Here is a 24,519-nt window from a genome sequence, read left to right as displayed (position 1 = left end):
CTAAAGTCTATCCTTCTATCCGTTGTCTTCCCTTTAACATCTGTTGAAACAGATGTGTCTTGGACCATATCTGGAGAGATCAACAGACTGTGGTCCCAAAGACTGAGCATATTCCAAAGATGAACATGCAGTGAACATCCTGTCAGTGGCTTCCTTCTTCCACTCTCTTTCCTGTGAATAATAATACTTTAAGCAAAATAAGATAGGGAGAGAAGTGACTTCTTAAAGGAGATAGGAAGTGCATGGCAAAGTTGGGCTTTATATATCGAAGTCATAGTCTTACAATATTTCTATACTCATGTAGTAAATTGGAAATGATAGAACCATACCCTCTCTACTTACACCATGTGGCATACATTTTCAGCAGGGCTCCATCCAGTCTTTTATTTGCTTGGATTTGCTTGGGTTGCTGGGTCTGACCTGAAATGAACCCTATGCACCAGTAGGGATTAAAAGTCTAAAAAAGCCTCTTGGACTTCCTATCCATATGAACAACAAGGGGAAGTTGCAAAATTATTCTCATAAATATCAACAAGTTAAGTTTTACATGGAAATAAGCAGAGTAATTAAGAATTGATTTGCAAAGCAAGGATTACAAACTTGTTTGTTTTCTGACACCTGCGCTCCACTCTGGCAGCACAGTAAAGGCATATCTAGTGCGCCTTTCCCCTAATTGTATAATGCACTCAAGGGAATATGATCAACAGAGGCTTTTAAGATCACACCACCATTTGCCCAATTATCATACCTAATGGCAACACATTGTTCCTGCAAGATGCATCTTTATTCTCTGGTAGGTTACTTTTCCTTTCAGCTTTTTACCTATTGATCCAATAGTACCTCATGTGGAACACAAGCTTCTTTGTTGGCACATCTTAATTATGAAACCAGAAAAATCTTTTATGTTACCTTTGCAATATCTGACCAACTCAAGAGAGAAAAAGCTTGTTGTATGGAGCATGACAAGATTTAGCTGATTTTGTAAAACAAAGCAAGAAACAGTATGTCATAGAATCAGTAAGGTTGGAAGGGACCTCTGGAGATCATCTAGTCCAACCTCCCTGCTCAAGCAGGGTCACCTAGAGCATGTTAGACAGGGTGGCATCCAGGCGGGCTTTGAATATCTCCAGAGAAGGAGACTCCACGACCTCTCTGGGCAACCTGGGCCAGTGCTGTCACTTGCACAGTGAAGAAATTCCCCCTCACGTTCAGATGGAACTTCTGTTGTTCAATTTCTGCCCATTGCCTCTTGTCCTGTCGTACGGGACAACTGAAAAGAGTTTGGCCCCGTCCCCTTGACACCCTCCTTTCAGGTACTTGTACACATTGATAAGATCCCCCCTCAGTCTTCTCTTCCCCAGMCTGAACAGGCCCAGCTCTCGCAGCTGTTCCTCACACGGCAGATGCTCCAACCCTCTGATCATCTTCGTAGCCCTATGCTGGACTCTCTCCAGTAGCTCCATGTCTCTCTTATCCTGGGGAGCCCAGAACTGGACGCAGTACTCAAGATGAGGCCTCCCCAGGGCTGAGGAGAGGGGCAGGATCACCTCCCTCGACCTGCTGGCAACACTCTTCCTAATGCACCCTAGGAGACCATTGGCTTTCCTGGCCACAAGGGCACATTGCTGGCTCATGGTCAACTTGTCATCCACCAGCACTCCCAGGTCCTTCTCTGCAGAGCTGCACTCCAGAAGGTCAGCCCCCAGCTTGTACTGGTGCCTAGGGTTATCTTTCCCTAGGTGCAGGACTCTGCACTTGCCCTTGTGGAACCTCAGGAGGTTCCTCTCCGCCCAGCTCTCCAGCCTGTCCAGGTCTCTCTGAATGGCAGCACAGCCCTCTGGTGTATCAGCCACTCCTCCCAGCTTGGTATCATCAGCAAACTTGCTGAGGAGGCACTCTGTCCCCTCATCCAGGTCATTGATGAAGCAGTTGAACAGGATGGGACCCAGTACTGAGCCCTGGGGAACTCCACTAGCCACAGGCCTCCAACTAGACTCCGCGCCACTGATGACAACCCTATCCCGCCATGTCTCTGTGATTGCAATGAGATCATGGCCCTGCGATCACACACAGATCTCCAGCTCCTCCTGTTTATTCCCCGTGCTGCATGCATTGGTGTACATGCATTTCATGCCTGCACATTTCCCAGGAAGGGTGTATAGGGGTCGCCCWTAGCCATGTCCCAAACGCACATCGCCAGCTGCATGCATCCGTTGGAGGCCCCCCAACCCGAGTTGTGGTTTGTTGTCTACCCTCTCTCTATGACACCACCCTCCCCCTTCCTACCTAGTTTACCTCTTTACTAGACTGGCCAACCTGTTGGCAAAGGCAAATGTGCCCTGCTTGGTGAGGTGAATTCCATCTCTCCCCACCAGTTGTTGATCTTCAAACCATGTTCCATGGTCATAGAATCCAAAACCCTGTGTCATTATGGCTTGGGCTATACAGATAATTCATATCTTGTGTTCACTAGTTCTCTGTGTACTTGCAGCTTTGATTTCCTAAAACATCTTTGGCACTACTTAGCACTTTGAGAAAATGATAGTTTCCATCTTGGACTCCAAGGAGGTATATACTTACTGTGTTTCAGAAATGAAACATTTGCTGAGGAAAGCAGCAGCACTGTGAACTTGGAGATATTTACTTCCCTAACGTTTTTTGTGGGGTGGAAAGGCTTAAAGAAAGTTGGCAAGTTGGTGCATCACTTAATCAAACATTTTCCTGTCTGTCTCCTCTGAGTATTCATGACTCCAAGTACAAGCTGATGAGTAAGGACAATGTTAGATGCTAATTGCTCCCACACATTGTGTTCACTAAATATTTTTACTAATTATAAATTGCAACAGAAGAAATATTTAGTTATGAATCCAGAACCATCTTATAACTTTATAATTGTCGCAGTCATGCTCACTACCACTATTCAGCACTTTCCAATGGAGTTATAACCTCGACCCACTATTCTGGTCTCCAGACTCTTGCCTACAGGAAAAAAATCAATCCTTAGTCTTCCCAGAAGTAATCCAGATTTTTGCCTAGCCCTAATTGCAATGTAGTTCCATTGTCCAGAGAGTAGTTTCAGTATTGTCCAGCACACTAACTTTGTTTTCAGTAGTTCCTTCTAAAATCCTGCTGTCAGATATGACCATTCCTGTGTCACCCACGTTACCCCCCCATCCCTTTTCCCAGCTCCTCCCCGTAGAATAACTGACATGGATTCAACTGACTTGAGTGATTTTGTTATGTTTTTTCTTCAATTAGATGAACTTCAAGAATAAACAGCATGCCCAACCAGTAGGCCTTGCAGTCAGGTAAGTTGCTTCTCAGAGTCTGTGTTGGAATAATCAAGATCAGCATCTGGCCAATAGGACTTAGGACTGCTCCACGTTAGCTCTAGTGAGAACTGTTCCTGGGGGAATGAGTGGAAGTTCTGACTGTGCCATGCATAAGTTAGTTCCTAATTACTACTCCTCAAGCAGCCCAGCACACATGCCATTACATCTGCCTCTGAATGTGCACTGCAGGGCAGTCCAGGATGTGCAAATGTCTCTCAGGCCTCACTCAAGATCTTGCAGGAACTCACTAACGCAGAACAGATTCATGTCAAGTAGCATTTCTCTTCAGTGAAAATCATGCTTTGCTGTTTGGTTCTTGTACTTTGTAGATTTACAGTAACAATTTTCTCCTTGCTGCTTTCCACTAGACCAAAATTTGGCCTGGAAGTTTTAGTTAGGAGGAGGCAACAGGACAGAAAGCAACATTTGGTCATTAGAACTGAACGAAAAAGTGGAATGAGAGATTTTTTCCAGTGTGAGCGAGGCCTGAGAGAGACACAGGGACTCAGGAAGTTCTTGTTCTCATTAAAACAGAGAATGGCCAGACCCTGCCAGTTCCCACAGTCTTACCCAGTAAAAAGGTGCAGATAGCACCCTTCACCCCTCCTATTTTTCTGTTAGCTTTCTGCAGTCTCAAAATTATTTCTATGGTCAAGAGTAAGTAGAACCCAGTCTTGCAAATTTCTTAGTGCTTAGCCACCACAGAACAAAAACAATCTCAAGTAACAAAAAACAAACAGATTATGTCCAGGCTAAGTTTGGAGGAATACTTAGTTTTAAGAAAAGAAAGTCCCTTGGGTCACRTTGGATGACAGCCTCTGAAAACATCCACAGCACTGGAATGCTGGAACTTTCATTCTTTGGCTCAGCAGATTTTGCATGTGTGATGCTCCCTTCCCTAGTGGGAAACACGTTAGAAAGATGAGAGGTATACCACTGTACTGTCACATGTATTTGGGCACAAGAGAGCTTAAGTTTGGGGAAAACAAAAACAACTTCTGTAGAAGACCTATCCCAGCAGGGTGCATTTGCTCAGTCTGAATGAGTATGTAGTGAATGGTTATATCGTGGTCTTAATCAAAACAGATCTTATGCTGACAGATACAATATCTCCTGTTTAGAATTTGCAGTCTCATCATTATTATTGTCTCTCCTTCCATCATTTCTCTCAATATCTCCTGTACAGAAGGCTGCTGCTTGTAAGAACATCTGATTTTGTTCTCTTAAAAGTTCTTACAGTAAATTGAACTGAGAAAGTGTGCACAGGCTTTGTATTTCAGTTGTGCAGCCCGGGAGTGCTGCGCCTCGGAGAAACGTGACTAAGTACATTGTGCTCACCTGCTTGAATCCATTTGGTCTCATCCACAAACCTCATTTTCTGTGTGCCTCCTCAGAAGGATGACAAACCTGGCAAATTTTACTTACATTGAGAAGTGGAAACATGTGTTGTCTCTGCCAGAGTATGAGAACTGGGAGTTTAGCACACATTGTCACAGAGAGACAAATTTATTATGCCACTGAATCATACCTCTCAAGCTGTCAGTCTGAGTATTGATCCCTTGTTCCCAAATAAGTAGACTCTGTGGTTGCTCATAATTGTTCTGAGACATCTCATTCCAGTGACTGGATCAATACTGTCTTTCATGGGCTCCTGCTGTGTGTTCCTGTCATGCCTCGGCACCTTCACATCACCTGTTGTTCATCAAGAGCCCAATGAAATAATTTACAGTGATGGTGAGAATGCTGCCAGCCCTTTCACTCTCATTTAGGTCTCAGCTGGGACCCAGCATGGTGTGGATTTGTAATGAAGGTCAGTGTTAACTTCACACTGTCCCACACATTTGAGACTGGAAGATTTTCCCTCAGTGTCACCCTTAGTCAGGTGTAATGCCTATAGGCTGCTTGTCTTGGAGCTGCCTTTGAGCAGAAACATAAGGGCCTTGCTATCACCCAGCTTCTATGACAAGGATAAATGTGGAAGTTCCCCTTTGTTATTCAGGGGCTCAGAGTAAACCTGCTGGGGACAGTGAAGGCCCTCTGCTCTCTGGGGGTTGGGAAGCCTCACTGGGTAGAGCCCAGCCCCATAGCACCAGAATGGAGTGATCAGGGCAGACCCAGGTACAGCAGCCAGGGCCAACTAAGAGTCCAGATCTTTGGGCAAGTTCATGATTATGAGGCAGATCCAAAGTAAAGCCAAAGAGTCAATCCACTGGAGAGGGTCAGAATCCAGTCCAGTGACAGTAGCCAGGTCAGACACAGTCCAGTGATGACCAGGCAGCTCAACAGTGAAAAGGCAGGTCCAAGGTCAGGCTAAAGTCAATCCACAGGTCAGGATCCAGATAACAGAGTCCATAGCTAAGCACAGGCATGGCTATGACAAAGGTGAAGACCAGTGCACCAACAACACAGCTCAGGCAGGGAGTGAAGGCCCAAGGCCTGAGCTGCAATAGAGCCCCTGGGCCCAAGGACAGGGTTGGTGGCTGGAGGATCTGCATGAGGCTGGTCAGGGCCCTGACGAAATCTTTCCATTGCCTTCAAAGCAAATAATTTTGCAGCTTGATCTTCTGTTGAATTTCCTTGATCTTTTCCACCACTGTTGATGCAGGATGTTTTGCAGGAGAGCTTTGGCTCTGTGTTCCCAGCTGCTCTGGTAAGTCTCCACCCAGACTCATGGTATGTCAAGGAGCTTCATGTTGCCACTTCCTTCTATTTATGTTCTTGGTGTCCTTCCTCTTTTCCCTCTCTGCCTGCCTTCACCTTTTATGCAATGTGTGTTCAGGGACAATGAGAGATCTGAGCAGTAAGGCAAGTAGATTCTGAAGCTGTGGTTGCAAAACAGTAGTGCTCTGCCAATAGTTTGCCCAGAGGGTTAGGCCTGTGCTAATTTTAAGTTACTTCTGAGTCTATGTCATAGATAAAGCCAGATCCACATTTGCTAGTCACAAAGCTTGGTAATTCTAAAGTTGTCAAGTGTAAGACAACTTTACTTATACTTGAAGTTCTCAAGTATAAGAATTTATTAGAGCTAAGTGGTTCTACACATATGACAAACACTGGACGGGTTTATAGTTTAGGGATATGAAAACGATTAGAGGACTGGAGCATCTCTCTTAATGATGAAAAGCTGTGAGAGCTTCACCTGTTCAGTCTGGAGAAAAGAAGACCAAAAGAAAATCTTATCAATGTGTATAAATATCTGAAAGGAGGGTGTCAAGAGGATGTGGCAGGACTCTTTTCAGTGGTGCCAAGAGACGGGACAAGAGGCAACGGGCACAGACTGAACCACAGGAAGTTCCACATGAATTTGAGGGAGAACTTCTTTGCTGCGAGAGTGACAGAGCACTGGAGCAGGTTGCCCGTGAGGTTGTAGAGTCTCCTTCTCTGGAGATACTCAAAACCTGCCTGGACGCAACCCTGCCTAACATGCTCTAGGTGACCCTGCTTGAGCAGGGGTGTTGGACTAGATGATCTCCAGAGRTCCCTCCCAGCCTCAACCATTCTGTGATTCTATGAAATCCTCAGTGATATCATGCAGAAAGAAATGAGGAGTAAGTGAACAAATTAAACCACTTCTATGATCCCTGGACTGTCCAGGGTAAGGCAGTCAGATCAAGATGGTAAGTAGGAAGACTTTGCAAATACAGTTTTTCCTCTGTCCTCTCTCTGCGCTATTCATGCTTCTGTCCCTAGAGTTCATATGGCTCCTTAAATACAATACTCAGCTGCAGTACAACCAGTGACATGGCAATTAATCAAATGTCAACACACAGCTCATCTGTCTGAACTCTTGTGAGCATTTCCCACAACACTGCATCATTCAGACTGCTTGTGTTTGTCCTTGTCTGCAAAACAGACTTCGTTGCTTGTTTGCATTGTTTTGTTAGCACTCTCACTGTCTAAACACCATCTTTTCCCTGCTTGCGCTTCATGAACTGTGTGCAGAAACAGCTGACTAGGTTCTCTCAGCACTCATGGGGTCATTGTAGGGCTGTGGCAGCCCCACAGTGTGGTGACTCTGGCTGTGGTGCACCCAGAGATCCTTAACTCCTGGGGAGCACCCCAGAGCAAGCCCCTCTTCTATGGGCTGCACCATCCACAGTCCCACCCTTCCTGTGTGGCATCTATCATCCAAATAATGTACAGAATGCCCCAGGATGCAGCTGCTTTGCATTAGGGGCTCTGCTCGACATAAAAGCAGGCTATACACAGAAGCAAAGCTACAGAGAATGGGAGATGTGTTATGTGAATATTGTCCCATTTTTGTGCACTTTACTGATGATTTGCCTTGAATCTTTTCCAGTTAGATTTGACCTTGTTGGGTCTCTTTTAGGTGATGGCAGGTAGGTGTGCTGACCTAAGCTGCTCTGAGTATGTGCAGGCCCCCAGAGGGGCTAAGGTGTGAAGGTGTACCATGCTGGCTGTTCAGTGAGTACATGCTTTTTCTGTAATTTGTTCCTCTTCCACTGAGTCTCCTATCACCTGTAAGTGCCACAGGGCCAGTATGTGCCAGTTTCTGGCACAGATTGGCTGCAGGCTGACTCACTTCGCAATCCTTTGCACAGGAAAACTCAATTGGCCCCAGGGGGGCTGATCATCTTCCTGGTTATGTAGGCTTTATACTTGAATTTGTTCACCTTGGGCGAGGCTTCCCCCATGTGCTGAGGTGGGAACTGGATTCTGATGCTGTGCCTACATGGCAGGCTCTGCTTGCCCAGGGTGCAAAGAAGGCTGATATCTGCCTGACCTCATGGCACCAACAGAAACCTCTGAGCTCTAGCAGTGTGCCTCATTTTATTCAGGTCTATGGTAGCTTTCTATATAACTTCTAACAAACCAAACCACAAGAAGGTTTCTACCTATGTAACAAATGAGTGGTCTTCCTATACCAACAGTACTCCTAATGAAAACAGGGTGAAGAGAAGCATAGTTTTAACTCCCACACAAAGATCACAAGAGAGGTGACTGGAAGTAAAAGCTATCCCTTCTCATCCTTAAGCACCTAAGCACAAGTGATTAAACAGTGTAGGTTAATTATCAAACAGGTCAATATGGTTTGATAAGGGAGAATCCTCTAAGATACATGTGTTTGCAAACAGATAAATGCAAAATCTGCATCTCAGAACCAAGACTGGATTGTATTTAAAGGGTGCTGGGCTATTTTTGCATGTAACAGATGGAGGGATGTAAACTCCCAGGGCAGACACTGGTTAAAGGAATGAAGATGAGCTCAGGATGCAGAAGGATTTATGAAATAGAACTGAGAAGGCAGTACTTTGTACATTGTCACTGAAACATATGACTATTTTTAGTATCCCCAACAAATCAGGATAAGTCCAAAAAGTAGTGTGAAACTGTGAAATTTCACAAGCTATGAAATTGAATTGGGGTCCAAGAAACATGCCTTACAATAAGCCACTGAATTCAACAGTTCTCATTTGGCCGGAAAAATTACTCTCAAGACTTCACTGAAAAGATATCCATTGAGTATAGTGGACACATAGGTGTCCAACTCATATGTATCCACATGTATTCAGACATTTTAGGTGTCTGTATCTAAAGTCCAATCCCAGCTAATCTTTTTTCTGCTATTTTTGAATCCATTTCTCTGAGTTAGCATAAACATCATACTGTGATTAATTGTTATGGTACCTTACTCTTTTTTGGATGTTGGCCAAGTTTCTCAGATGTTTCAGTGATGACTCAATCACCATGAATTGGTGATTAATCAATCTATAAACTGTAATCACAGGTTTTAAGATTTTTAGGTTTTAAGACACTGATAAAATTGTAAGTGGATTTATGTTACATGGCTTACCTGCGAGTCAAGAATTGTACTTGACTCAATATGTTGTTTCCATCCTCCATTCTTATGAAGTTATTTTATTGCAAGTTCAGTTCCACAGTGGTAAGTTAATTGGAGCATGTCAAAAGAAATTTTAGGTTAGTACACTGGGAATGAACTACCTAACATTAATAACTTTGGTGTAGCAGTCTGAATAGCAGCCTGCTAAGTGCTTTAAAACTTGTATCCCTGGATGCTGTAAACTGAGTGAGATTGCAAATGGGCTGGATGGCTTTTTAAAACAAGGATTCTGAGCACTTCTCTATTTAGCCTGGAAAGGGAGCAGTTACAGCCCTTTTTTATGGAGCTTACTGGAGCTTCTCTAAAGCCTGTGTGTGAGGATCTTGCTGTCTTCCACAGAAGCAAATTTTGCTATTGCCACCTGGAAACAAATAACTGAGTTACAAAAAGGTACAGTGACCTCATCCTTGTTGCAGGATGTAATTTTGTTTCTGAATTCAGATATCCCAGATTTGGATGTTTGCATCCAGATTTGAACTTTGCAGCCTGAATTCATCACTAATTCCCACGTCAGCTACTCACATCAGAGCATCTTTTAGTTCAGTGATAGTCTATACTGCAAGGCACGTAGTATGTGTAATACTGCTCTCAAGACACTCTCATTGACTTTCTCTCTCAAACACACTTAAAATGGAAACCAGACTTCTTACATTCTTACATTTCTTTTTTTCTGGTCTGATTTGTCTTCTAGGCAGATTCTGAATAGTCAGCTCACATAGCACAGCGAAAGCAGAGGCCTGCATCTAGCAGTCACTTGAAAACAAAGAAAACATGCTCTATACAAGCCTGTACTTCACAGTCTGTTCCCTGAACCAGCTCATGTAGCCTGAATAACACAAAGGCTTTCAGTGGTAGCTACATTTTAGTGGATAAAAGAGTCCTTAGGTATTTCAACTGATGTTTTTAAAACTTTATGCAGAAAAAATGCTGCAAAAATGTATTCATGAATTAATAATAGTTTTATTTATTGACTGCTAACTGACCCGAACATCTCCATGGTGCCTGAGTCTGTCTTAGCACAAAACTGGTTTTTACTGTTTTTTTACCCATTCTTAGTAACTCAATCCTGTCCCTGTTTGTAATTCCCAGTTTTACAAGCTCAGCTCTAAATATAGCTGTTTCTGCACACAGTTCATGAAGCGCAAAGCAGGGAAAAGATGGTGTTTAGACAGTGAGAGTGCTAACAAAACAATGCAAACAAGCAACGAAGTCTGTTTTGCAGACAAGGACAAACACAAGCAGTCTGAATGATGCAGTGTTGTGGGAAATGCTCACAAGAGTTCAGACAGATGAGCTGTGTGTTGACATTTGATTAATTGCCATGTCACTGGTTGTACTGCAGCTGAGTATTGTATTTAAGGAGCCATATGAACTCTAGGGACAGAAGCATGAATAGCGCAGAGAGAGGACAGAGGAAAAACTGTATTTGCAAAGTCTTCCTACTTACCATCTTGATCTGACTGCCTTACCCTGGACAGTCCAGGGATCATAGAAGTGGTTTAATTTGTTCACTTACTCCTCATTTCTTTCTGCATGATATCACTGAGGATTTCATAGAATCACAGAATGGTTGAGGCTGGGAGGGACCTCTGGAGATCATCTAGTCCAACACCCCTGCTCAAGCAGGGTCACCTAGAGCATGTTAGGCAGGGTTGCGTCCAGGCAGGTTTTGAGTATCTCCAGAGAAGGAGACTCTACAACCTCACGGGCAACCTGCTCCAGTGCTCTGTCACTCTCGCAGCAAAGAAGTTCTCCCTCAAATTCATGTGGAACTTCCTGTGGTTCAGTCTGTGCCCGTTGCCTCTTGTCCCGTCTCTTGGCACCACTGAAAGAGTCCTGCCACATCCTCTTGACACCCTCCTTTCAGATATTTACACACATTGGTAAGCTCCCCYCTCAGTCTTCTATTCCCCAGACTGAACAGGCCCAGCTCTCGCAGACGTTCCTCACATGGCAGATGCTCCAGCCCTCTGATCATCATTGTGGCCCTGCGCTGGACTCTCTCCAGTAGCTCCATGTCATTTGCTCCTGCTGCATCATGCAGCAGGGATCATGCGCACATGCATGAGTGCCAAATTGGATCAAGGATCAATATACCGCCACAGGAATCTTGGCAGATCGTAGATCCCTTTGTGGAAGTCTCTAGCCTTGAGGAATGAAGTAGCTGACATTGGTCACGTGAGAGAAATGGTCACGTGTTGCAAACTCTTCAGTTCCCCCTTTTACATATCTCACTTCTGATAACTGTTGTGGTATGTACAGGACAAACATCAAGCCATCAATACAGTCTGTTTGTTTTGCACCACTGTGGCAGGGGGCTTAAGGTAGCGATTCCTCTGTGAAGGAGCCAGAACACAAAGGGAGATGCCATCCCAAATGCTTGTTCCAGAGCAGAAATGAAGGTTTGCTTTGCAGCTCCAAGTGAAATCCGTGACATTACTGCCCCCCCGTGCTGACTACCTGACTTTCCTCTCTATCTTGTGCCTAAAACTGTCCAGTAGTGTTGTCGCCATGAGGATCTAATCCAGTTGATACTGTTGGAACAAAACCATCAGGCTTTCCTTCTACAAATCAGGCTTAAAACCTGTGTGTTAAAAACTTGGATGTTTTTCCCAGTTACCTTGGGTGATCTCATAAAGTATATAACAATAACCTCTACTTACACACTGCCTTGTTTTCAGACTAAATACATCATGCAGCATACACATATGCATATCTGTGCTCCCAATTTAGTTATTCTGTGTATTCTGGATTTATGTAGTAGAAAGGGATTAGGGGTATGCATCCATTTGCTATATGGACATTATCAAGTCACTATGAATATGAATTGCTAGGTTGAAATATGAAAGAGGCATTGGAGAGGCTAGCTATTTTAGGTGCACACACTGAATTTGTTCTGCCCGAACACCAGTGGTGTGGTGTGTGAGACCAAAAGCGCAGCCTTGGTATATTGCTCTGAGCTTTTGCTTTCCTGCATGCGTTGTGAGGTGTGAGGACTGTTCACCCTCTGGAGCACAGGAGCTGTGAACTCCTCAGCCACGGACCACAGCGTGGAGGTACCTCTGAGCCAGCCTTCCTGCTCCTGCACTAGAAGACCCCCAGGCCTGTGAGGGCAGGAGAACAAAGGGAGCTGTAGGGCAGCAAAGCACAGCAGTGCAACTGCAAACTGTTCTCCCATGCTGCCCTCAGCACTTGGGCCAGCCCTTGCCCAACCTTCATTCCTATGAAGGCATGCTGGAGCGACCACCTTGTTCTCCTGGCTTTTTAAAGCTACATGCACTTTGACTTCTCCCTTGCTGTTAGCTTTGTGCCCTTCTTGCAGTTTCGTCTTTTCTGGTCACCATCATTTTCTCTATCTTCCACAGTAAAGTTCCATCTGGTGTCGATACTGTGACTATGGAAGTTTAGACAGTTCCACTTTTCTGATCTACCAAGCATTTTTCTTCTAAATACTTTTTCATCTCATTGTGCAGCACTTCTGCAGGGATTTCTGCACCTCTTCCAATGTACACTGCCTAGTTCTGCACATCTGCCTGCCAAGGCTGTTTTTCCTCTCCCCAGAGAAACTCCGGGAGCCTTTAGCGTGCAAGTGGGACCCCAAGCAGCTGTGGCAGGCTACTTCTATAGCCTTATTCTAGCCAGCAGCCTAGGCCAGCAGCTGGTTAAGCCCTGGCTGGCGGAGCTGAGCTGCTGGGGGGTCTCCAAGTGGACCGAAGTGGTGGCTGCAATGCAACGGTGGAACCAGGAGGTGGCACTGCTGGGTAGAAAGATGCACCCCGCGGGTTCCCCCAACGCTCACGCTGCCCTTGCAGCAGCTCTTCCTCACCGAGGGGAACAAAAGTCCAGGGCTTCATTCTGGTTCTCTAAAGACCGGTGGGAATCGGCAGGAATGCACTCAAGAAATAAGATGAAAATTACAGGCATACACAGAAAGGTGTAGCTAAAATCAGGGCCCAGGAGTATTCCTTCCTAGGAGCGTAATGCTGCGCGTTGTGCAGGAGTGTGCACCTGAATCCTCTGAGCCTCGAACTCCCTATCTCTGGAAATTGGGGAAGCACTCTCCCATATCTGGGCAGGTGTAATACAGCTCAGTTAACAGTGGATACATCAAGATGTGAAATGCTATATTAGTTCTAGGTATTCGACATTGATTTTGTAGAGCTTGGACTGGGCTGGATGAAAGGCCTTTGAAAGATCAAGTCATCCTGAAGCAGTGAGAAATATGTGAGATTCAGTGCAGTGTTGCAGGCAGAAACAGAGCTGCTTAGCAGAGTGCCAGGTGCCCAGGGAGACCAAGTGAGAACTCTCAAAATTTTAGGTACAGAAAGAATGTAATGCTGTGAAGAGCTGAGACTTTTCTGCTTCAACAAGAGGAGCTAGAGCTCCTCTAGAGCTAGAACCAGATCTAGAAAGAGATCTCTTCAGGCTACAAATGCATTTGCCCTGTTCAGCTGTGTTGTCTGTTACCACCCTGTGCTATGTGTGTATCAGCCCGGGTCAGGTTCTGGGCAGGAGAGGAGAAGGCCTTTCAGGTGAGCTGCTGTAAGGCCAGTTCTTTAGCTGGRCACTGAAGGGCTGAGCAACTCCAGCAAGGTGCTGAACTGGCAGGGAACTGAGGGTGCTCAGATCAGGCTTTCTGCAGCAGAAAGTCATTTGGCAGTGTCCTTTCCTTTGCTACCAGGAATGTGAGACACTTGGATAGATGTAAACAATTTACAAAGCAAGAAAATAATGTTTCATTTCTAAGCCAATGCACATAGTAAAGGGAGAGTCTGCCCCAGAGATGCTGCATTTGGATCATAACTGGCAAACACCATAGAGTAAGTCATTGATTTGGAATTCGTGTTATTGAAATTATGATTTTCCTTTTAGTTCCCCTGTTCTGGATTGAGGCGGGAGGCCAGAGGAGGTGGAAAGGTAGGAGTAGCACAAGAGCTGCTGTGCTGGTGAAGCAGATCAAGAGCTAAGCCTAGCCACTGAAAGGAAAAAGGGAGAGAATGGAAAGTGTAGGTCCTATCAAAATCTCCTCAGATTTTTCTTTCATCCTGAGGATGAAGTTTTGCAAACTCTGCACCGAATGGTTGCAGGTTTCCCAAAATCTCTTTTCCCTGTGTCCCTGCCTTATCTCAGCCAGGCGCCAATTTGCCTCTTTCTATTTGGGCTGTGATCTAGTCAGTGCTTGCATGTAATTTCTTGTCGCAACATTACCTCCTGCCAGGGCATAAGAACGAAGATACTGTGGCCAATGCCCTGCTGCAGAAAGGTTGATGTAGGTGCAGAGTGGCCTTTCTTCTTGCTTTATGCATTGAACAGAACCTTTTACACCYGAGTCATTTAACCAAATTCAGCAGGAGTCAGTTCAGGTTGTTCAGCAATACAGCTGTCTCTGGGGGTCAAGTCAGAAAAAAAGGCCCATGATTTGAGCAAAACAGGAGGCAGGACATATTTTCGCCTAGCCACTCAAAACTAACTTCTAATCTTACAGCAATACCATTCTTTGATTAATGTCTAGGAGCGACAGGCAAGATCAATCTCTGTTTTGTGGTTTTAGTGTGAACTAAATGTACCAGCCCTATCTCAGTGTGAGGCAGATTCACCAGAGCTGGAAAAAGTGGTGCTGGCAAATTTGGATCTGTCAGATTTGTTCCTATTACGTCAGGCTGAAAATGATGGCAAGGCAAGAGCTGTATTTCTTGCTGGTCAGCTATCCTTGCCCCAGGGTAGGCACAGCAGGAAAGGGTGGGCAGAGCTCACCTGTTAATGATCTCAGTCACTAGCTGGTAAAGTCCAATTACATTTGGCAGCTTCTACACTGCTGTGCAGAGACCTTGGCTGGATGCTAAGTGGAAAAGTGCAGCATGAACATTGATTATGCTCAGCTGCATTTTTCAGGCTGAACAGGGCTGGGGATTCTGTGATGATCAATTCCCTGTTGAACAGGCTCCATTATCTTCTGCCACTTGCTTGCAGATGTGATGAATTCACCGGGAAGGAGAGTTGCTAAGGTGCCAGCATTGCATCCCCAGCATACCTGTCTGCACAATTACCATTGCTCCAGAACGCTGGAAAACAAGGTGATTCATCTTKAACCAGGGTAAGATTAACAGAAAAACATCCTTGCCCTTCCCATATAGCATCAGATGGAAGCATGGAGTAGTCTTTCTTCTAGTGCTGTCAGCAGAGCCTTCGTCCCTACAATAAAGTAGGTAAAAGATACGGTCCATCTCGTACATGCCCTAGCCATCACTGGGATCAGGACTGCTAGAAACACATTCCCTGGAGATATGCAAGAGAAATACTTTTGAGACCCCATGTTTTAGAGGATATGGTATTATTCACTTCTACTGTTTTTTGTGACTGTAGATGTTAATTCCTTCAAGCACCCCTTGTCTTAGCCCAGCACCTGGGTTTTTTCCTACCTGTGCCCCCAGAGAAACAGCACTGCACAGTACTCCAGAGCTATTATCTCATATCAGATGTGTTTCACTGTTCCCCTTCCTTCTCTATCCCTTGAAATATGCCAACCCTGCTATGGACTGCCTGAACTCTGCTTTGTGGGAAAGTGGTTTGGGACATTTGCAAGCCACCACTGTCTTGTCAAATGGTCACTCACATGTCCTTTGTCCATACCTGGTTGGTGTCAATATCTGTGGGAGTTTTGACTTTGCTTTCATTAACTACAGAATCCCAGGGTGGCCCCAGACAGGGACTTTCAGGGCAGCAAAAGGATTTTTTTCTTTTTTTAATTGATCCTTAGAGCTTGAGATTTTGCCATTCCAGAAGTAAGAAGTTAGTATCACTGGTGGTTTCATTTGCAGTAGCTGCAATGTTTGTTCAAAGAGCTTCAGGTACGGAGGGGAATCCATGTTTTTAATCACTGATATCAACGATTTTACTTTTAGTGTAGCAACTTCAGTGTAGGTACTGAGTGTTTACGGGAGGCAGAGCACTCTGAAAATCCAAGTGCATTACTTTTCACTATATTCTTACATTACTCTGTTACCTAGCAAATGAAATGAGCCTTCAGAAAGCTATTTGTAAAGCTACGGTTGTGACAATGTTGTGTAGGACTTTATCAGGGTTAGGGGATAAGCACACACACCTTAAAAAAAATCCTTTCCTTCCTTCCCTTCCTCTTTCCTCCTGATCTGGCAAAAAATGTGGTAAGGCAGAAATGAACTGCCCTCCTCATTCTTTGGGGCCAACAGTGATTTGAGYCTAACAGTCCGTTTGTCTGTTGTAACTCTTCTGAAGCCAAGGAAACACAGCAGCAGAGAAACTAGTCCAGTGCTCTGCCAGACATCCTCTAATGAAATGGAGGCAGAATAACTTTCTCCAAAAATTCCGCAAGCTTTTTTAGGTACTTAGCTGGTTATTTGTTCTCCTCTCTGTCTCTTTAATGTATGGGAACTGGCCCATATTTTGCACAGCCATGAACCACAGGCATCAATCTTTGTGAAAGGCTCAGACTTTCCTTCAGCTCACCATCACATCACAGCACGATTTAATACAGTATTTCCATCTTCAGAGAGTGTTGGTCATATTTCTGTAGCTCAGGAGCATTGCTGTGTGGCTGATTGACTTGGAAATGCCACATGGAAAGGGCTATCTTTTTGTTACGATTTGCATTAATTACTTCTATTTTATTAACTTCCTAGGCTGGTTTGGAGCGCTTACATGAGGCAGAGCACTTGCAAATGAAAATGCATTATTTTTCATCACATTATTGCATTACACTGTCATATAGAGAGTAAAGTGCACCCTTCCAGGTATAACAAGCTGTAATTTCATTGAAGGCTCCCTGGGATTTCTGGACCACAAGAGCAAAGCTGCAGCAATTTAGTCACAGAAGCCAGAGAAATCAAATTACAAACTCTGTCTAATACCCAACTGGGAAAACACTATTGGTCTGTTATACTCCAGCCGGGATTAGGTGTTTCTAATATACTGAAACTAGATGAAAACCAGAACTCTGACTTTTAAAGACATTTCAAGCCACAGTAGCCATTCAGAGTCATCCCCAGCATCACCTTTTCCTGCTGCTTTGACACAGAGGTCAGAGCCAGGAGTATGTTTGGCAATGAGACCTGGTTATTTTCTCCTGCTCCTTGGGGAGGCTGTGCCCTGCTGTGTGAGCCATGAGGAAGAAAAGTGAAGGAGAATCTAGAGAAAATGTTTTGTGTAACTTAGGGTAGTTGCTGACTTCAAGAACTATGGGAGCAACTATGGTAGGGTGTATGGGAGTCTTGCTTACAGCACATCATTGAAAGAATCTCATTGTGATACAATGAAAATTCCACATTTCACAGTACAACTCTGTGCTCTCCTGTGCACGCGGTAGCTGGATGCATCTCATTCTTAGTGTGATCTGAGGGTGCTACATGTGCGCTGGTGGTCATGAGATGCAATGTTCAGCCCAGTCTGAAATGCAGAAATGTGATAGCCAGAGCTTGGCTTAAACACTCTACTGAAACACATACAGCAGGCTCACTGTACAGTTATGTGGCATGGCTCTATCTGAGCATCAGTATCGGAAAAATTTCAGATCTGGGATTTTGTAAGGTGTTCATACAAAACCCTGGTACCAGGGCGTAAGCAAGTCCCTGATCAGGAACAAGAAGCCCATTCTTGGACTGCTGAGGTTTAGCCTGAAAAGATTCCCACTGAAGCACTCCATTGCCTGCTCATTCTTCACCATAAAATCATTTTAGCCTTTTATGATTTAGAAGTTTTAATAAAATGACTCCATTGTGTTATAAGGGAAATTTCTCTCGTTTCAACCACTGGCTTTTGAGAAAAATAAGCTTTAAATTTGACTCCTCTTAAATAGCTTCCAGGGGTGACTGTTTTATTATGGCACTCTGTCTTTTGGCTCCTATCTCTGTTATACTGTAGCTCACAAGACTTTCATTTTATTGCAAAGCAGCATGATTTTACTGTTTTTTTTTGTTTAACTGATGCCTTTCAGGCCTTTTCTATGGACCTAACTGGGACTTCATTTACCATAGCTCCTAGAGGATAGCTGTTACTGAATACAAGAGGGGAAAGACAATGTGAATCTTTTAAGCTGCTGTTTTCTAGAAGAGACTTCCAGTTAATTACTTTACCACACATATAGTGCATTTTTCACAAGTATAATTTATTTGTGATTTCTTCAGAGTTCTGTAAACTTTTCTAGGTGAACAGTCTAAATGTGACAGTTTCTGTCTGGGCTGAACTGCCAGCCAGTATGGAAGAAGCTCGGGCTTTCTCATGCAGAGACTGGTCCATGTGGAAGCAGTTGTAATGACCAGCTCCTCCCCATCAACCCAGTATGTAACAGAGCCCTTGCTGCACTTCCTATCTTCTTGTGGAGCAAATTCTTAGTTGCATCTTTCATGAGACAGTTTGTATCTCTCTCAAGTTACTTTTGAAGTAATCAGTAAAAGAGTTAATTGGTATCTGTAAAATACCTTGGCTTCATGCTTTACCAGCATAAGGGTCTCTAAAGCTGCAAAGGCATGGTAAATTGTGAAGGATGTGGCTGGGTTTTGGGTGATGAAGGGAGACTGCAGACAGACGCAGTGCTCATTTCATCCTGGATCCTAGGAGGGATGTTCCTTCTTTTTCAGCCTTGTTTTTTTACTCCTGAGAGGAAGGTTTTCCCGTTAGGCAATCTGTGCTTCAGAGTGAAATCTAATCTTTGCATTGGTGATTTACAGGTTATAAATCTAACAGGTAATGAAAAAGCTGTAATTATCCACCACAGGGGAGAGCATTCAGCAAATCTTAGCAGGATATATTAGCCAGAGTATTTGCAAAGCTTAAATGTTACATGAAGCCCACTCAATACAAACTCACCTGTCTAATAGCAGAGAAGAAAAATATAAAGACTGTTGAACGTAGAAAGCACAGTCCAATCAGAATTACAGCAGGAAAGCCAGAGAAGAGAATGYACATAGGAGATTTTCAGTGCCTTTTTCTTATCTGTTAGCAAGAGAGAGACTTTGGTTTTCCTTCTCATGTGAAAGAAAGAAATTCAAGCCGTAAGTGCTCTCTCCAGTCATTTGGACAGGGCCCTGAGTCAGACTTGACTCAGAGGGAAGCAATTGATGCTCATTCATCCAGCATCTATTTTCTTAGACCTCTCCAATCTAAGTTCCACTGCTGTTCCTTGCTCAGCACAACTGATGAGGCTACAGCCCAAAGTAGCCTGGCTGTGGAAAAGAAGCCATTCAGGACATTAGGAGGTCATTTATTTTCTGAAGATAGCTGCCTTTGTAGGATTTTTCAGTGCAAGTACCAAACAAGGGAATAAGGGAGAGAAGAGTGAGAAAGAGATACTCAAATACTGAGCAGTGGGAGGGCTGCGCTGGTTACTGCTACAGCATATCAATGTGGTCAAACTCTGCAGCAAGAGTCCTCCCAGCCCAGCCCCATCCATCCGCACAGCAGCTGTGTTGTTTCTCCATGGACCTCTCCATGGACTTTTATCATTCTCCAGACGATGCTTCATCTTTTTCTCCAGGCTGTTCTCAACTTCACCCCCGACAGGGCTGCCCGAGCTTTCTTCCGTGAGAAGGAACCTGAAATGAAATTTTGGCTCAGAAGGGTTGACATTCCTCCACCAGCTGAGTGGCGGACAAGATGGCCCAGAACATGCCAGGGTGTATCCTGGAAAGGCCTGTCCCAGAGCGTTGCTGGGGCTGCTGGGGTCTTCCGTCTGCTCTGACCAAAGACAGAGGCAAGGACAGGGCTTCAGAGCACAGCACTCAGCCTGGTTTTTGCACAGCTGTATCCCAGCCTTCTGCGAGGCCCTGGCTGCCTATGGAGAGCGCTGGTGGGGACTGTCTGTTTGTCCTGGCATGAGCTTGCTATCCACACAAACCCCTCTATATGGAGCAGTGTTTTTCCCAAGAAAAATTACAAATACAGGTAGCCAGAGGACTGCAAGCCCAGCAGTTACTGGCCTTCCTCTCTACTTCACCTCTGGAAAGCTAGTTTTATTTGCCTGTACCTAGCTGTCCTGTCTCACTCTATAGCCACAGCTGGTCTTCTGATAATCACCAGGGAAGCTGGTGCAGTTCAGGTCTTGCAGTTTTGGCCAAGGCTTGTATTTAATGCTGATTATTTTCTGAGTCCTTGGCAAAGCCCTTCCCTTTGCACAAGTGGCTGTGATGCTATTTCAATGTGTGATCAAAACTGTATGCTTCGGAGTATAAGTCAGTTGGGACCAGTAGGACATTTTGAACAGGAAAAGAGATTGCTTCTGTGGCTCTGTCATGCAACAGGCATATAAAATGAGAGTGAGAGCATGTCTTACAGAGTATTAGATCTCAGACCATGAAGGATAGCAAATCAGATGGGTCTGAGCTTGGGCAGAAGGTTACAGCTAATCCTGTGTCCAAACTGTTGCCCTCACTAGGAAAGCAATGTGATCTTTTGCTCTGCAAAATTTAGTATTAGTCCTCTCTGTGTGAGCAGGGTTGCCTTTCAGCTAGCTGATTAAGGCACATCAGCTCTCATGTTCTTTGCCACCCAAAGATGTGATGTGGCTAACATTTACATGTAGCCCTACTGACTAGGGACCATGGGGGCTATATAGGGAGAGAAGCACTGGAGCATGGTCCATAAGCCCACACTGCCAGGAGTATGCTTGGGTGCACCCACACAAGGCTTAATGCTGGTCACCTGCTTAATGCTGCAAGGGCAGATAGTAACGGACTAAATGGGGCATACGCTGCCCAGGTCACCTGCACTGTAAGGCTGCAATCTAAGCTTTGAGATGCCGGAGCCACGCACTCTACGTAATGCGGTCAAACGAGTTGAAAACTTCTTTGTCTAATGCTGAAGCCAGAAGGTTCACTGAAAGTGAGGTTCAAACAGGCTCAGCATGGGTTGAGCGGTCAGGCATCCAAACCTTGTAAGTTAACGCTATGCAACTCAATAGCCGTCATTTGTAACTGCTAAAAAAAATCATTTTTTCTCCTCTTTGCCTGGTATCATTCCCAAACCCTATCCTTACAGCGTCCTTTGGTACAGAGCGTTGTAAAACTGTATTGCATGGATAGAGGGAGATTTCTGTGTTGCATCTGTTTCCTGACAATATGCAGAGAGGAATTTAATTGGCATGTTAATGTAAAGGGAGGCAGATTACAGAGGGAGATAGCCACAAAATGAACTCCCAAGTGTTGCTGTAAATCCTCCCTGAGAGTTGACACTGAATTAAAAGGAACATTTTTCTAGGTCAGATCAGAAAGATTTTTTCACCATCCCAACCAGAACTGCACCTCTGACTTGTGCTTCTCTCTGTAACCAGTTCCCAGGGTAGCTCATGCCCTTTCTTACCATCTCCAGTGGTACAGCTGTGTCTGCTGGAGCTCCTGAACGGTATCCCAGCAGTCAGGCAGGGCTGGTTTCTGTAGTGACTGGAGATTAAAGAGCTAAGGTTTAATTTGAATGTGTTTTTTCAGTCTGTTACATTCAATTCACCTGGTTATTTCATGTCCCATTTTTCAGTTCACCACTCAGGTTCTGCCTAGCAGCTCTCTGTGGAAAGATGCACACATAAAAAAGGACAGGAAAATTAATGAATAACCAGAAAATATCTGGAGGCACAACACTGTGTATTTACAAGACTCAGGACTCTCATCTTACTGAAGAGCCTGGCTACCAAACCAAGATTGGCATCGTAAGAACTGACCAGAATGGTGTAAGTAATATTTGGAGAAGCTGTGGAAAAGTAAATCTAATCAATACGAAAGCTTTTTATTTTTTCTTTTTCCCCTCCCCTCCCCTCCCCTTCCCTTCCCTTCCCTTCCTTTCCCTTCGCTGCAGTAATCAATTAACCAAAGCACAGAGACCCTCCTCAGTTTTAGCCCTGTGCAAGCTTTTCATTATGGTGATTTAGACCACACTTCCATCCTCCCACTTCCTGTTTAGACCCACAGTCTGTAACGGGACTTTACTGTGCAACTCGGCAGGCGTTAAGAGAACTGCAGAATACCAGCAGCTCAAAAAAATCTCCACTCATTTTGCATTCACTTTGCACCATGCAAGCCACTGTGTTGAACACAACAGTGAAGTCCAAAATGCTTTCTCCTGAGTGAGGAGAGAGTGAACTGATTTGAAGTTGACCCATTGATTACCTGAAACTCTGGAGCTCTGTTACAGTGATAATTCTGGTAAGTATCCAAAACAGAAGTGTCTGTAATAAGCGTTGGCTCCTGCCCTTAGATACATGTAGTTGTACAGCTGTGAATTGTGCATGCATGAACATACTGTGCTGCCTGGCTTTCAAAGACCCTGAGTGCCTTTGGCTTAGCTTGTTCTGAAAAAAATAGAGAAGATGCTCCAAAGCTGTGATACAAAAACCTTCCATGAATATCTCTTCGTATATTTGAAATTTGCCCCACTCAGAATTACTGAATATAAAATATTTTTTTGAAAATGAATTACAAGGCCCGCCTGGATACAACCCTGTCTAACATGCTCTAGGTGACCCTGCTGAGCAGGGAGGTTGGACTAGATGATCTCCAGAGGTCCCTTCCAACCTTGCTGATTCTATGATCCTACATAGTGCAAGATAAAAGGTCCCATTAGAAAGAACGTAAAGAAGGAATGCAACTAATGGGCCAAATTATCATTATCCAGTTCCTGCAGATAGGGATAGTTGAACTCTAATTACTTCCTTGGCTGCCTGCTCATCACTTCTGCAAAGTGACTAAAACCACAGATTATCTATGGGCTTTTGAATCTCAGTCTTTTTAGTCATATTATAGCTATTAGACCTAGGTGTTTAAAGCCAAATTTAATGCCTACTGGAGGTCTAACACTAAGATTTTTTCCTGAATTGAATATTTTCTATTAATAAACAATTCCATCTGTGTTGTTTGTTTACACTTTTTACTTTTCCGATGTTAGGCAATGAAATTTGTACAGTCAGGTTCACTTTCTACGTTCGGCCATTCTTGCTTTCTGTTTCTTGTGTTGACATTTGGTTGTTTGCCTTTGACAAAGAGGAGAGGTGAAAAACTGTAAAAATGGTTCGAAGAGAAATCGTCCAAGTCCTCGTGGTAGTATCTAGTTCTGCCCAATGTTATCAGGAGATAAGAGAAGGAACAAAGTTCCTGTCCTCTTCAAATAAACTGACCTCATCCCTAGATCCTGCAAATCATGCAGTACCCAGCCAGACCTCAGATGACCAGCGGTTTGTGCAAAGGCCGCTGAGGGCCAGCGAGGGAGGCAGCGAGCAGGGAGAGCCCGCCGAGAGCCGCCGCAGCTCACGCTGCTCCTCCACGGGGCTCCGGCTCCCTCCGCCGTGCACCGTGGCTTCGGTAGGCAGAGATGCGCCCTTCCGYTACCTCCTGCCTGTAGGTTTTCGTGGCGCGTCAGGACGCTCGTGCTCACAGCACTCCCTGCGAGTGTAATGTTTGGTGGCAGCGCTCGTGTTCAGCGCCCGGCCTTTGCTTCCCTGACGCCCGGACCTGGCACAGCCAGAGCTGTGCTGCAGCCTCAGGACGAAGGGGACGGCGACCTGGGGGAGGGACGGCAGCGAAGGGCACACATGGCRGGGAGCAGTGAGGAGTGGGCTTGGGTGAGAGAGAGACTGGCTTGTGTTCATTAATGCTTGAGATTTATGTGGAAAAACGAAGCAGTGAGTGCTGGTTTGAAATAAAAGTCATGTTGTATAAATACCAGCTTTCTTGCAGCTATATACACTAATTGCATCAGACAAATACAGATGAAGGCAACTTTTTGCCATCAAATCAGCTTCCAGAAAAGGGTGCAGCCTTCTAAAAATACTCGAGCACGTTCACCCTGGATAACATTGCTGTTCAGATGAAGTGAGATGGTCAGGTCAGCTCGAGCAGGCCCCGCGCTCCCGCTGCCCGGTGCCTGCCCAGCAGCCTTCCCTTCCCGGCCAGCGGCCGGCCCGGGCTGCCCTCGGGGCTGCGCGGTTCCCTGGGGGCTCCCTTGCTCGGGGCGGCTGGGGGCCTCCTCCCCCCGGAAGGGGCTGGCGCCAGGGGGCGGAATGGAAGAAACGTCCCGGAGTTAAAGCACCCCCAGGAGCTGCTGCGGAAGCAGGCTGCGGGGCTGGCCGGGGAGCCGCGTGCTGGGCGGCGGGAGCGCGGAGGGGGAGCGCGGAGGGCCGAGGGAGGCAGCGAGAGCGCGGCGCGGCCGMGCGCGGCGAAAGCGCTTCGGTTCCGTGGCGGGGCGTGAGCGCGGGCCGGGCGCGCCGCTCCTCGGAAGCGGACGGGTCTGCTTCACCACCGAAGGCCCGCTCCGCTGGAAGCGGCCGCAGGCCGGGCCGGGGCCGCGCCGCTCCTCGGAAGCGGACGGGTC

At 45.4% G+C, this 24,519-nt stretch overlaps 1 long non-coding RNA gene across 1 annotated transcript in view; it reads left to right on the top strand.

The window, feature by feature from the left end:
- LOC146593658 (uncharacterized) overlaps window positions 1-23,864 on the top strand; it is a 68,202-nt gene extending 44,338 nt beyond the window's left edge. The window contains exons 5-9 of the long non-coding RNA XR_014896343.1: window positions 3,259-3,308; window positions 15,166-15,289; window positions 21,694-21,886; window positions 22,012-22,358; window positions 23,338-23,864. This is a non-coding gene — a long non-coding RNA (uncharacterized LOC146593658). The remainder of the gene's footprint in view (window positions 1-3,258; window positions 3,309-15,165; window positions 15,290-21,693; window positions 21,887-22,011; window positions 22,359-23,337) is intronic.
- Window positions 23,865-24,519: the final 655 nt, after the last annotated feature.

The sequence above is a fragment of the Rhea americana genome, unplaced genomic scaffold (assembly GCF_003343005.1).
Source record: "Rhea americana isolate MKP2758 unplaced genomic scaffold, rheAme1 scaffold_286, whole genome shotgun sequence".
Lineage (NCBI taxonomy): Eukaryota > Metazoa > Chordata > Aves > Rheiformes > Rheidae > Rhea > Rhea americana.
Note: the sequence above shows the minus strand (reverse complement) of the source record. Positions and strands in the feature narration are given on the sequence as shown.